The sequence below is a fragment of the Pelmatolapia mariae genome, linkage group LG2 (genome assembly GCF_036321145.2).
Source record: "Pelmatolapia mariae isolate MD_Pm_ZW linkage group LG2, Pm_UMD_F_2, whole genome shotgun sequence".
NCBI lineage: Eukaryota > Metazoa > Chordata > Actinopteri > Cichliformes > Cichlidae > Pelmatolapia > Pelmatolapia mariae.
This window is the reverse complement of record NC_086228.1, coordinates 20,383,416-20,396,041: the sequence shown is the minus strand read 5'-3', so window position 1 is coordinate 20,396,041 and position 12,626 is coordinate 20,383,416.

Genomic DNA, 12,626 nt, shown 5'->3' with positions numbered 1-12,626 from the left:
GGCTAAAAGAGGGTACTCCTCATTCATTCTCAAGTGTTAATGTCTAACCTGACCACTAAAGTCATACTGTTGTTTTTTACAAGCTAATTTGCAAATGGTTACAAACTACCTTTAATTAATTTGAATTTCTATGTGGAAATAAATGATTATTGTTTGCTTGTTTTTTTTTTTAAGCTCAAAGGCCAGAAACCTTGATCATAAGTAGATGTTTAATCTTTTATTGTGTTCTGCGCTGTTTTAACTTTGAACTGTGCTGTATTATGTTGTTAATTTGCAGCACCATGAATCTGCCGCTGTAGTGTGAGTATGAAACAACGGTTCTAAATAAAATTGCCTTGCCTTTATCAATCAGTTGTCAATTATCTCTATCAGCTATGCACTGAATAAAAATTTTCACACATGCCATATTTGCAAAATAAAATATGCAAAACAAAGTGATATTATTGAGATTTTATCAATTCAAATAAGCATCACCATCAGAACACAGAGAAAAAAATCCTTATTTCCAGTTCATAAGGTCTACTCAGAAGACTCTTTGCATCTTACCTAAATAACTGATCCTCAACACTTTACACTTCTGCTCAAGGAAGAAAGAGCTGCATAGCGGACCTTTCATCACCACATTAACAGTCACTAACAAAGCACCCAGGAAAGCTATGAAATACTGCATTAATAAACTAATGTTCTGTGGTCAAGGGGTTCATCGCAAGTAAACGAGTTTGGCTTACTCTAGTGTGAAACATTAATCAAACCCCACAAGCACCCTGAGGGATATAACTGTGGGGAAACATACAAATACAAACACATAAGCATTGTTCAATGAAAAACAGTGTTTATAACAGAAATAAGCACAATGCTTCATCATGATAAATATTTGAACAGCATATGCAGAAATGCCTGTTGTGAACAGTAGTTCCAGCAGTTTCATAATGCAGTACTGGATGACCTATGAGAGTTGATAATATTTTACTGACTTAAAGCTATAAATGTATAACTGAAGGCATGAAAAACCAGCAGCAATAGTCAAACATTAAATATAGACTCACATGTGGACACACATGTGGAGTGTGTTTATGCATATTGAACTGTCTTGGAAATTTTCCTTCGTGCTGATTCTGCAACACCTACCACACGTATGAAGCACTATTTGCAGTCTCTTGTTGTATTGTTCCTGTTGACCTTTAATCAATACTTATGGTTTTAAAGATAAAAATGTGTTATTATCACATGCTTATTATCACCATTGACATAACAAAGTCATACATACATTTACATATTTACAATAATGAGTGTCTGGGACCAAAAAACCTTTATCATTCCAAACAGGCAAAATGAATAAGTGGTGTTTCATCACATACTATGTTAGGTTGAAATAATATTTCTAAATAAGTGGATTCTGTTTAAAATGTTGGGTATGCTAATTTCAAAATTTCTCACTGATCAAATTATAATGACAGCCAGAATATAGTATCTGCTAAGGTTAAATTATTACACGTGAAAATAAGAAACTTTACCAAGTATGTCCTATCATCTGGTGCTCCAGAAGCAAAGAGTACTAGTACAAGTACTAAACACACATAAACTTTTTTTTTTAACTCTGATCCACATACAGTCTGATGATCATTACCTTCTGCAAACTGATTCACGATGACTCCTGACATCTCCCGTTCTTCCTTTTTGCTCTTCATTTAGTTCTTGTGATGCAGGAAAAGGTAATGATATTGCAAAGAAAAGTTAAGGAGAACTGGAAGATGTTGCTGTTTTTTAAGACCTGCAGCTTGAATGGTCTTGCAAGCAGGTCCACAGGTAGAAGGGAGTTGGGTCACTACAAATAACACCTTAATGCCCTCTCTGCCAATCAGAGAGGAGTTGGTTCTAAGTGCATGAGATAATGTGGAAGGCGGAATATTTAATGAAACTACTTTTAATGCAAACTGGGACTCTTTGCCATCTTAACATGACTGCTTTGTAAAAGTTTTACTGCTATGTTAAACAGTGACTTCAAACTATTCTTCCCCCAGTGAAGTGTTTATATATATGATTCACTACATCACAGGCATTCAAACCAAGGATTTCTAATTCTGCATTCATTAGCACTATTTAAAGGTTACTATTATTGTAGATATCGGCATGTGTAAATTCATGTTTTTCTATTCAGAATTTTAGTAATCCAAGAAAACAGTTATTGCATATGTTAAGTATACATATAAATTCCGTATAAATTATTTTGTGTCAAATGCTACTCACTGTTGTGAACTAATTAAAGCAGTTACTGGGGAGATAGTCTCTGTAGCCCATATTATCCAAATTCAGAGTAGTGTATATCTAGTCTAGTGCAAGTTTTCAGCAGTTCTCAGTGGCCACACTTTGGGAGCTGCTTAATCAAGCAGTGGAGACGGACAAGGCACAATAATCCAAAGTTGCAAACAAAAGGACCAAATGAGCAAATATCCTTGACTTCACCTCTTACAAGGAGCCCTTCTCCTAAACCAATGGAGCTAAATTTAGTGCAGTCATCTACCTTCATGTGTAATTTTTAACTTATTGTGTGAGCTTCTTCAAACAAACCTCATATCCATAAAACAGAGTGCTAACTACATTTTTTCCACATTATCTTAATTTTTCAAGTCTTTTTCTTACCTCCTCTGACCACTTTCAGTGTGGGGGGACAAAAGTTTAAGCGTATAAAGAGCACACAAAAAAATCTCTTCCAAAGTTGCTTGAACTTACTAACACTATTCAAATTGCTTCAGGAAAGCATTTTCACAGCAAGTTATCCAATTACTCGCCTGCTGCTCATGGCTGAGTCATTACAAATTATCCAGAATGATTTGATTGCAGTAGGATAGTGCTATTTATATCAAAACTGCCTGAATAAAACAACAACAACAACAAAAAAGTTCAAGGAAGTCTAAAGTGCATGTCTGCCAACATGCCTACATACATGTACATGTAAAACTATAAAATGAAAAAAATAACCTTTTCTTATGTAGAAATATTTTAGAATTGTAGTAGCAATACAGCCAGGTATCACAACTTAGTCAGAGTCTGACTGGTACTTATAGCACACATTCATACTGCACTGTTTTCTATGCTTTTAAGCATTTTCTAACTATCATGAAAACACAACTTTTTCATCATCTTTTATTCATCACTATCTTGCTCAAGGATACTCAGATATGTAGGCTGGATGAGCCAGGGTTCAAATCATCCACCTGCTTTACTAAGAGAGCAGAGTGTTTGAGCTATCTCTCATTAATTTGAAATAGGTATAATGATACATGGAAATACAAGAAATGAAGTATAAGTATAGGGCTAAAACTGAGACTGTACTATTCCAACAGGTATGTGTAGGTTCTCAATCATCCAGGTCATAGTAGTCTAAGGAGCTTCAAAAGAAAGCGACTGGACTTCTTTAAAATTCTTGAAGATGTTTTACCTCTCATTCAAGAAGTTTCTTCAGTTAAAAAAAAGGGAGTTGTCCCTTAAGAGGGTCAATGACCAACCATTGATCATGTGCCTCATCACATGAACCAAGGTGTGAAAAAGGGCGGGGTCCATTATCAGCAGAGGTTTCAAGTCGAACCATTGTGAGACCTTGTCTAAAACTTCAGTCTAATGAACCTGATGCAAGATGTGAGTAGGGGTTAAGGGCACCTGGGAAGGGGCCTCAAAACTGCATTCTGCGTGGCTGACAGTTGGTGTCTTAAGCCATGACCTCTGTTCAAAGATGGTCATTCACAGTGGGCATAAATGGCCTCTTTCACCCCTCGTTTTAACCATCTGTCTTCTCTGTCCAAAATGTGAACACTGGCATCTTTAAAAGAGTTACCTTTGTCCTTTAGATGCAGATGTACAGCTGAGTCTTGTCCTGCCAAGGTGGCTCTGCTATGTTGTGCCATGCTTTACGGAGTGGCTGTTTGGTTTCTCCAATGTACGGGTCTGAGCACTCCTCACTGCACTGTGTTTTGAAATTTTGTCCTTGGGCTTAAAGGCAAAGACAGAGTATTTCAAAATATATTTTGATGAAGTAATACATTTGTTTCTGTTATGAAGTTACTTGCACAGCTCGACTGTCATGACATGTCATCTTATGTATTATCAGCTGTCACCGGACAGAAAACGTTCCCTCTAAAGCCAGAAGAGAAAGAAAAGGAATACATACATCTAAAGATAGCTCTTAAAATATGTTGTTATCCCAGCTGGGTCTTCATTGAATCACCAAAGCTAGACAGGAAACAAGGTCAGACACCAACTTGGGAGAAACAGAATGACAAACGAAACAACATTGTGATCCCTTATGTAGCAGGTTTATCAAAGAAACACAGGAGAATTTTCTCCAAGCAGTCCAAGAAGTGCAGTCATTTTCTTTCCTTAGACTACTATTCCAACAAGCCTGAAAGCCTATGATTGGTATGATCATCTTAGTTTTCCAACACAACTTGAACTGTCTAAGGCAAGCTTCCTTGCTTCCTTCCTAAGAAGTTGAGCTTAGTAGTAAGCATTTTGAAGGACAGTCCAAAGCTCATCTTTGGGTGTTGGGTGCCTTTCATTTTGGTCTTTGGACCAAAAGAGAGGTTTGTCTACCAAGTGGAAGGTCACTGGATTGGTTCTCCAGCTTCATGTCAAAGTATCCTTGGGCAAAATACTAAACTCTGCGCTGCTCCATTGTAGTGTGAACATGTCAATGAATGTTGGGTATACAAGGTATAGAAAAAACATGCTTGAATGGTCATGTGTGGTTTGTTAAATGAGGGTTGTAGTAAAAAGTGCTTTCAAGAGTCAGAGTGGAAAGCTGCTAAATAAGTACCAGTCCATTTATCAAGACAACCCTATACTGCTTCAGTAATCTTGTGGGGAGGCCAATCCATGACTAATAGTGTTTCATTGGAGTTGAAAAGGGTGCAGAGAGAGCTGAGGGGACTGATAAGGAATGGGAAGGACAGCTACAGGCAGAAGATGGAGAACCAGCTTCAGCAAAATAACGTTGGTGAAGTCTGGAGAGGCCTCAGAACCATCTCAGGCCACAAACATCAGAACTCTCTGCCTGGGAGGGATGTGAGGTGGGCAAATGAACTGAATCATTTCTTCAACAGATTTGATTCAGCCATGAGGCAGTCTCCAACATCGGCTGCAGACTCACCCACCCCCACTGCTGCTGTTCCACCTCTGACACCTCAGACACTTCACACCTCCTCTATTCACCCTGCTCACTCCTCCCCACCCCCAACAACAGCATCCAATACACAATCAACACAAGGCTCCAGCCTGTCTCTCTCAACCACCCAGGTTAGGAGGGAACTGAGGAGGATTAAAGCCAAGAAGGCAGCGGGTCCAGATGGCATCAGCTCGAGGGTCGTCAGGTCCTGCGCAGACCAACTGTGTGGTGTGATGGAGCACCTCTTCAACCTGAGCCTGAGGCTGGGAAGAGTCCCACAGCTCTGGAAAACCTCCTGTGTTGTACCAGTGCCAAAGACTTCACGCCCCAAGGACCTCAACAGCTACAGGCCGGTGGCTCTGACATCCCACCTGATGAAGACCCTGGAGCGGCTGGTCCTGGCTCAGCTTCGGCGCCTTGTGAGCTCATCACTGGATCCACTTCAGTTTGCCTACCAGCCTGGCATTGGAGCGGATGATGCCGTCATTCACCTCCTACATCGCTCCCTCGCTCACCTGGAGACCGCTGGAAGCACTGTGAGAATCATGTTCTTTGATTTCTCCAGTGCCTTCAACACTATTCTTCCCTCGGTTCTGAAGGACAAGCTGGAGAACTCTGGAGTGGACCATCACCTCACTACCTGGATTCTGGACTACCTCACCGACCGACCACAGTATGTGAGGACTCAGGGCTGTGTGTCGGACAGGGTCGTCTGCAGTACGGGGGCCCCACAGGGAACGGTTCTGGCTCCGTTCCTCTTCACCATCTACACTGCAGACTTCTCCCACAACTCCACCCAGTGCTTCCTGCAGAAGTTCTCTGATGACTCTGCTATAGTCGGCCTCATCACTGATGGGGACGACAAGGAGTACAGAGGACTGACTCAGGACTTTGTGGACTGGTGCCAGCTGAACTACCTCCAGATCAATGCCAGTAAAACAAAGGAGCTGGTGGTAGACTTCCGCAGGCACAAACATCCTCCACTGCAACCACTGAACATCCAAGGTATGGACATTGAGGCTGTGGACAGCTACAGGTACCTTGGTGTTCATCTGAACAGCAAACTGGACTGGACTCATAACTCAGACGCCCTCTACAGGAAAGGGCAGAGCAGACTGTACCTGCTGCGGAGACTCAGGTCTTTTGGAGTGGAGGGCCGACTCCTGAAGACCTTCTATGATTCTGTGGTGGCCTCAGCCATCTTTTATGGTGTGGTCTGCTGGGGCGGCAGCATCTCTTCTGGGGACAGGAAGAGACTGAACAGGCTGATCTGCAGGGCCAGCTCTGTTCTAGGATGCCCTCTGGACCCAGTGGAGGTTGTGAGTGACAGGAGAATGGTGGCTAAGCTGTCATCCCTGTTGGACAACATCTCCCACCCCATGCATGAGACTGTGACAGCACTGAGCAGCTCCTTCAGTGGGAGACTGCGGCACCCACGGTGTGGGACGGAGAGATTTCGCAGGTCTTTCCTCCCCACTGCTGTCAGACTGCACAACAAAGACTCCAACTGATCAACACACACATTCACACATGTGCAATAATCTTTTCTGGTATCGTTGTATTTTTACTGAGTTGTATATAGCACTTGTATTCTATTTTTATCTTATTGCATATTTTATTCTATTTTATTCTACTGTATATAGTATTTTATTTTATTCTATTCTGTACAGTTGTATACTGTATTTATTCTTATTTTATTTTATTCTAATTTTTGCTTCATAACTTTTGCACTGTCCACTTCCTGCTGTGACAAAACAAATTTCCCACATGTGGGACTAATAAAGGTTATCTTATCTTATCTTATCTTATTGTATGTTTTTCTATCCAAATGTGCTTTTACTGCATTGACAACATATTTGGGATAATTTTCATGCTGAAAAAGTTCAGTTGTTGCCAATTAGATGCTTGCAGATGATACTGTATGGTGGATTTAAAAAATGACTTTTGTGTATTCATAGCTCATAGCTTTTTTCATCCCTTTATCCATTTTTAAGGACACACTGCTCACCATGGTGACATATGCCAAATTTCAGGTTTTTCCCTTTGGGCATCACTATGTTGATGCAAAAACAGCATTTTATGTTGGTCAAACTGTGGTATCGTTGGCATTTTCCTAAGCCTAAAGAAATGGGAAAAAAGATTTGTGCTTTATGACAGTGCCCTTAAGATGCAACTTTTAAAACTGTGTTATGTTGAGTTGTATGTTATATTTAGACACAACACTGGTTCATTTCTTGAGTTAGGACTTAACAAACAAACAAAAAAAGCTCCTTAAATGATCAAGTAAAAGGACTGGGCAGAAATTCATGTTCAATGTTCAAAGACAAACTGGAAAACTATTGCTCAAGAGCACTTTAAAAAATTCCAAGTCTGGATCCTTGGAAGCAAAATATTAAGAAATCAGGAGTGGGTCTAGACTTTTTGTCATGACGTGCTGTGTGGCAGGAGGATGTAGGACCCACATGCAGGACTTGGAGACTGAATGATAAAACTGGAAACACTGACATGAGAAATGGACTTTCAAAGTGAAACAGGAAACACGACAGGCACAGATTTGACACTGAACTAAACCTACACCAAACACGAGGGCACAAGAACAAAACCTAAAACTAAACTCTTAACCAGAATTAAACTGAAACATAGGACAATAATAATAATAATCAAAACAGCACAACTAGAGAATCAGAATATAAGTCATATCACAGAATAATACCAAAATACAAGAAACTAAAAATGCTCGGTCAAAATGACCCAGAACTGTGCCACTTTTGCTTATACGTTTACAGTATGTTACAATATTTGTCTAAAATCTGGGCAATCCATTACCTTATGTACATTTTTAAAGAAATGAAATACAATAAAGCAACAGAAATTTTCATTTAGAAATGTATGTGGAGCATTTTAATATGTCCTCACAGCTGATAACAAATAAGCTGACATGTCATGACAGTAGAGCTATGCAAATAACTTGATCACAGAGACACAATTATTACTTCATATTTTGCAATATGTCTTTGCCTTTCAGTCCCTCCACTTTCCTTTACCTTTGCCACTTGCTGGAATCCCAAATAAACAGCCCACCAGCCTCTGGCACGTTTATTTAATTCCTTTCTTTGTTATTTATTATTTGCATTTGAACTGCAAATAAAATTCAAGGCAATAAATTCTATGTTTTAATAAGGTCAATGAGTAATTCTGTTAATCAATCTAAATTTTCAGTTATATACTATGGTGTCATCATGTTGCCTAACAACCATTTAACAACAGACGAAAATCACAGACCAAACAACTAAAAATAAAGCATGGGCATATACTAGTACTTGTAAAACATTAGAACTCCGCCATTCTTTTCATAGCAAGTCTTTATTGGCTTGCTGCACATGTAGAGATCAGGTTAATGTGCAAGTGCGAGATAAGGTAGCCACAAATCTACCAGATAGATAGATAGATAGATAGATAGATAGATAGATAGATAGATAGATAGATAGATAGATAGATAGATAGAACAGTGATAAAAAACACAGAAAAGTACAAATAAATTAGTACAAGTAAGGCTGACATTGTGCAAGAGAGAAGTGCAAATTACATTAATCAATAATATGTAAACTATAAATTTTAATAAAAACAGCTGCATGAAGGTATAATATAAAGTATGTTTAGGATCTTATGCCTGACAGGTGTGTTGACCTGTCACAAAATGAAGAGTTATTATACAGTTTTATAGAGAATGGTAGGAATGATTTCCTGAAACGTTCTTTATGGCAGCTCTATGGCAGTCTGAGGGTGAAAGAGCTCTGCTGTCTCAGAAGTGTGAGTGGAGCGGTTGTCCAAGATGCAAAGCAGTTTGTTCAGTGAAATTCTGACCAATTCTGTTGATTAGTGCTTATCTCCACCCAGTGTCCCAATTATTTCTCCAGATGTAATTAAGGGGCTACCAAAAAAGTCCATATCAAAAAATTAGATTGGCTTGGGTGTAGAGCTGGGCGATAAAACGATAACGATATGTATTGCGAAATAACTTTTTCTCGATAGAAAAATTAAACTATTGCGATAGACCTCATCTCTCTCTTGCTCTCTTAAAAAAAAAGAAAAGAACAGCCAATCCAAATTAAGTAGCGCAGAGCCGAACCAATCACAGCCGCAGCGTCACGTCACGTGACTTGTTACGTACAGCACAAGTGCCAAGCCGCGCATGTGTGGTTTGGGAAGCAGTCAGCCGCTAGTAATGGAGGAAATGAGTGTTTCGTAGTGATGTGTCGGTCGCGAACGAAATGGCTCTTAGAGCCAGATTTTTGACGTGAACGACGCGAGCCGGCTCCTTATCGCGAGCCGTGGGGTTTTTTTCTTTCTTTCTCTCACCCTCTCTCTCGCACTTTTTTTCCGCTTCACTCCGCAGGTGAGCCTTGCGCTTTGCGCTGGGAAGAGGGGGGAGGGGCGGTAGTTACACTCGCAGTAGCACAGGAACAGAGCGGGAGGGAGAGACAGAGAAAGAGAGCCAGGGACAACAACGTCACATTAGAAAGGTATAGTAATCATCCACAACTATTTTCAGTTGCGGATGATAAAGGATTCAGAAAGTTCAGAAAGCTATACAACAAGGAGAGATTGAAAATTTCCTTTTAGTTCTCAGTTTATTTGATATTGACAAAAGTTAATCAATTTTGTCTGTTCTTCTGTAAAACAAACTTAAGATTTATTTTTAGAATTAACATTTTGTTTCTAAGTGGAATTGACAAATTAGTAGTCTGTTTTGTTTGTTCTATTTTGAAACTTAAACGCTTTAGCGGCTGCCTTTTGTGTAGTTTGCAATATTTGCCTTTATTTATCTGAAAAAGTCTCATGTTCCTTAAGTACATCTACCCTGTTGAACTTATTATGGGAAATAAATATTAAAATCAAGACAAGCTGCTGATTATTTCACATTTTACTTGTGAGCAACGGCACATTTAAATCTTACAAATATAGTTATTTGGCTTATATCGTGATATATATCGTTATCGCCTGAAATGAAAAAAACATATCGTGATATGAAAAAATCTTATATCGCCCAGCTCTAGTTGGGTGTGTATACAACTATTGTGTAAAATTTTAATCTCTTTTATTGACTTTTAGTAACACTTATGGCAACAGATAAAGTTAGCTCATCATGCAGGAGGGCAGAAATAAAATCTAATAAAATTGTTTGGTCATGGAAAATGCTTAGCTTAAAGGTGAGACAAAAATACAAAAACACATATGAAAAGACTTTCACACGTGGATTTGTTCATGTATGAAATACACTCATGGGTGGAGCAGTACAGAGTGGACGTGAACATCATTTGTTTTTAACAATTGTCAGTGTTTCACAGAAGTCTCATGACATTGTGCTGCACAAAGTAAGTTAATCTGTATCTAAGTGTTCCAGGATAAGTGTTGGATTACTCATGTACAAAATGTTCCCTCTAACATATTCTACCTACTACATTTTAAATTAAACAATTACTTTAGATTGTTATTTGATTCTTATTGCATCTTCACATGTTCACAGAGTATGAGGCTGCAAAAAAAAAAAAAAAAAAAACATTCCTAGATTTATGCTTTGAATCACTGGTATAAAATCCCAACATGGAGATTTCTAAAACCTATTTATACTGAAAAATGAACAGCAAACGCACAATTTGGAAAAACCATAAAATAAGCATTAAAAAAATATACAAAATTTTTATTTTTTTGATTCATTAAAACATTTGCTCGGTTTCAACCTCTGAGGCCAGTAACGGATAAGTGGCAGCTGTCAGGATCATGAGTTTTGCCTTTAGGTTCGCCTGACCAGTGCTGGGGAGTAACGGAATACATGTACCGCCGTTACGTATTTAAAATACAAAATATGAGTAACTGTATTCCGTTACAGTTACCGTTTAAAAAGGTGGTATTTAGAATACAGTTACTTTGTTGAAATAAATGGATTACATGGCGGAATTTTCCTGTTTCATATTGTCGCGGGTCAGGACTGTTTGAGTTTTGTTTGACAGCTACGTTCTGCTGTTCCAGGCGGCAGCGTTATGGTTGCCGTGGTTACAGGGTGACGCTCTCTCTCTGCGACTGTGTGTTTCCTGGGTGAGAGAGCGCCTTTTTGTTGTTGTTGTGCTAAGCTAATAGGCAGAATGCTACAGGCATAGCCCTAAAGAATGTAGCCTCATGGGCAGTGTAGTCCGTGCTGCAGGGAGAATGGACTGCCATACCCGTTATGTGTCTGTGAGCGTGAGGAGGGAGAAAAAGGAGAGCGGAAAAGTACGAGTTATCATCGAGCAGAAACGGGAGCTGGAAGCATGTAAATATAATAATAACCACTGCAGCCAAGAAGAGTGCCTGACGAGCCCAGTTGTAAGTAAGCTATTAAGACTCGGCTGTACACTGTGTTTGTGTTTTCCTCAGAAACAATAAGTCCCGTTGGAGCAGCCTTTCAACGCCTCTCTCTGTCTCAAACTTGACCCAGACAACAAAGTAAAGCTATTTTTCGGCTACGAGCCCGACACGGAACCCACCGTATTAGCCAGAGGTCCCTTTACTATGGTTCGGAGCCGCGGACCTTCAGTAATAGTAATAAATCACACAGCAATAGTACATTCATGTAGTTGTAAAAAGCATGATAATATATTGTGGCGAGCTCAGAGAAGGAGGAGACAGAGGTTTCGTTTGGTCTTGCTTCCCGCCGTCTTAGCCAGGGAGCACAGCCATTTATTTCTCTCTGCCGAGAACACTGCCGCGAACACACGCTCAGTGCGGCAACAGCACAACAACAACAACCCACAGGGCGCCCTCTGACCCCGGAAGGCCACACCGTCGCAGCGAGAGGGCGTCACCTGTCACCATGGCAACATGACAACAGAACATAAATGTCAATAACAAATCCCCGAACAGCCCTGGCCCGCTACAATATTAAGTAATCCAAAGTATTCAGAATACGTTACTCTCATTGAGTAACGCAACGGAATACGTTACAAAATACATTTTGGGGCATGTAATCTGTAATCTGTAGTGGAATACATTTTAAAAGTAACCTTCCCAACACTGCGCCTGACTGACCAGTAAGCTGGATGAAGTTTACCAACAGCAATACCTACGCAGAGACAGACGACTGGAGTTTTGAGTGCTGCATCGCAGTATAAAATTATATTTAGCTTGTCCCTGCTGGAATCAAAATGTCTTTTTTATGTTCTCCATCATCAGGTAAGACAGAGGCTACTGCTGTTGCCTGTAAATTGCTGAAGATATAGGATTCTTTGCACTTACTTGTTGGTTAGTCTGACGTTATAAGACTGGCTGACATTGCAGCATAGGAGTCAGTTCTTTGACTGTTTGTTTGTTTGTTTTTAATATAATTAAATTTATTTAGTTAACTAGTTTTTCAGAGGGTTCAATACCAAAAGTAAGACCTAGAGATACATGTTGTCCGCTGTAACCCAAGCTTGATTGTTTGATCTAAGCT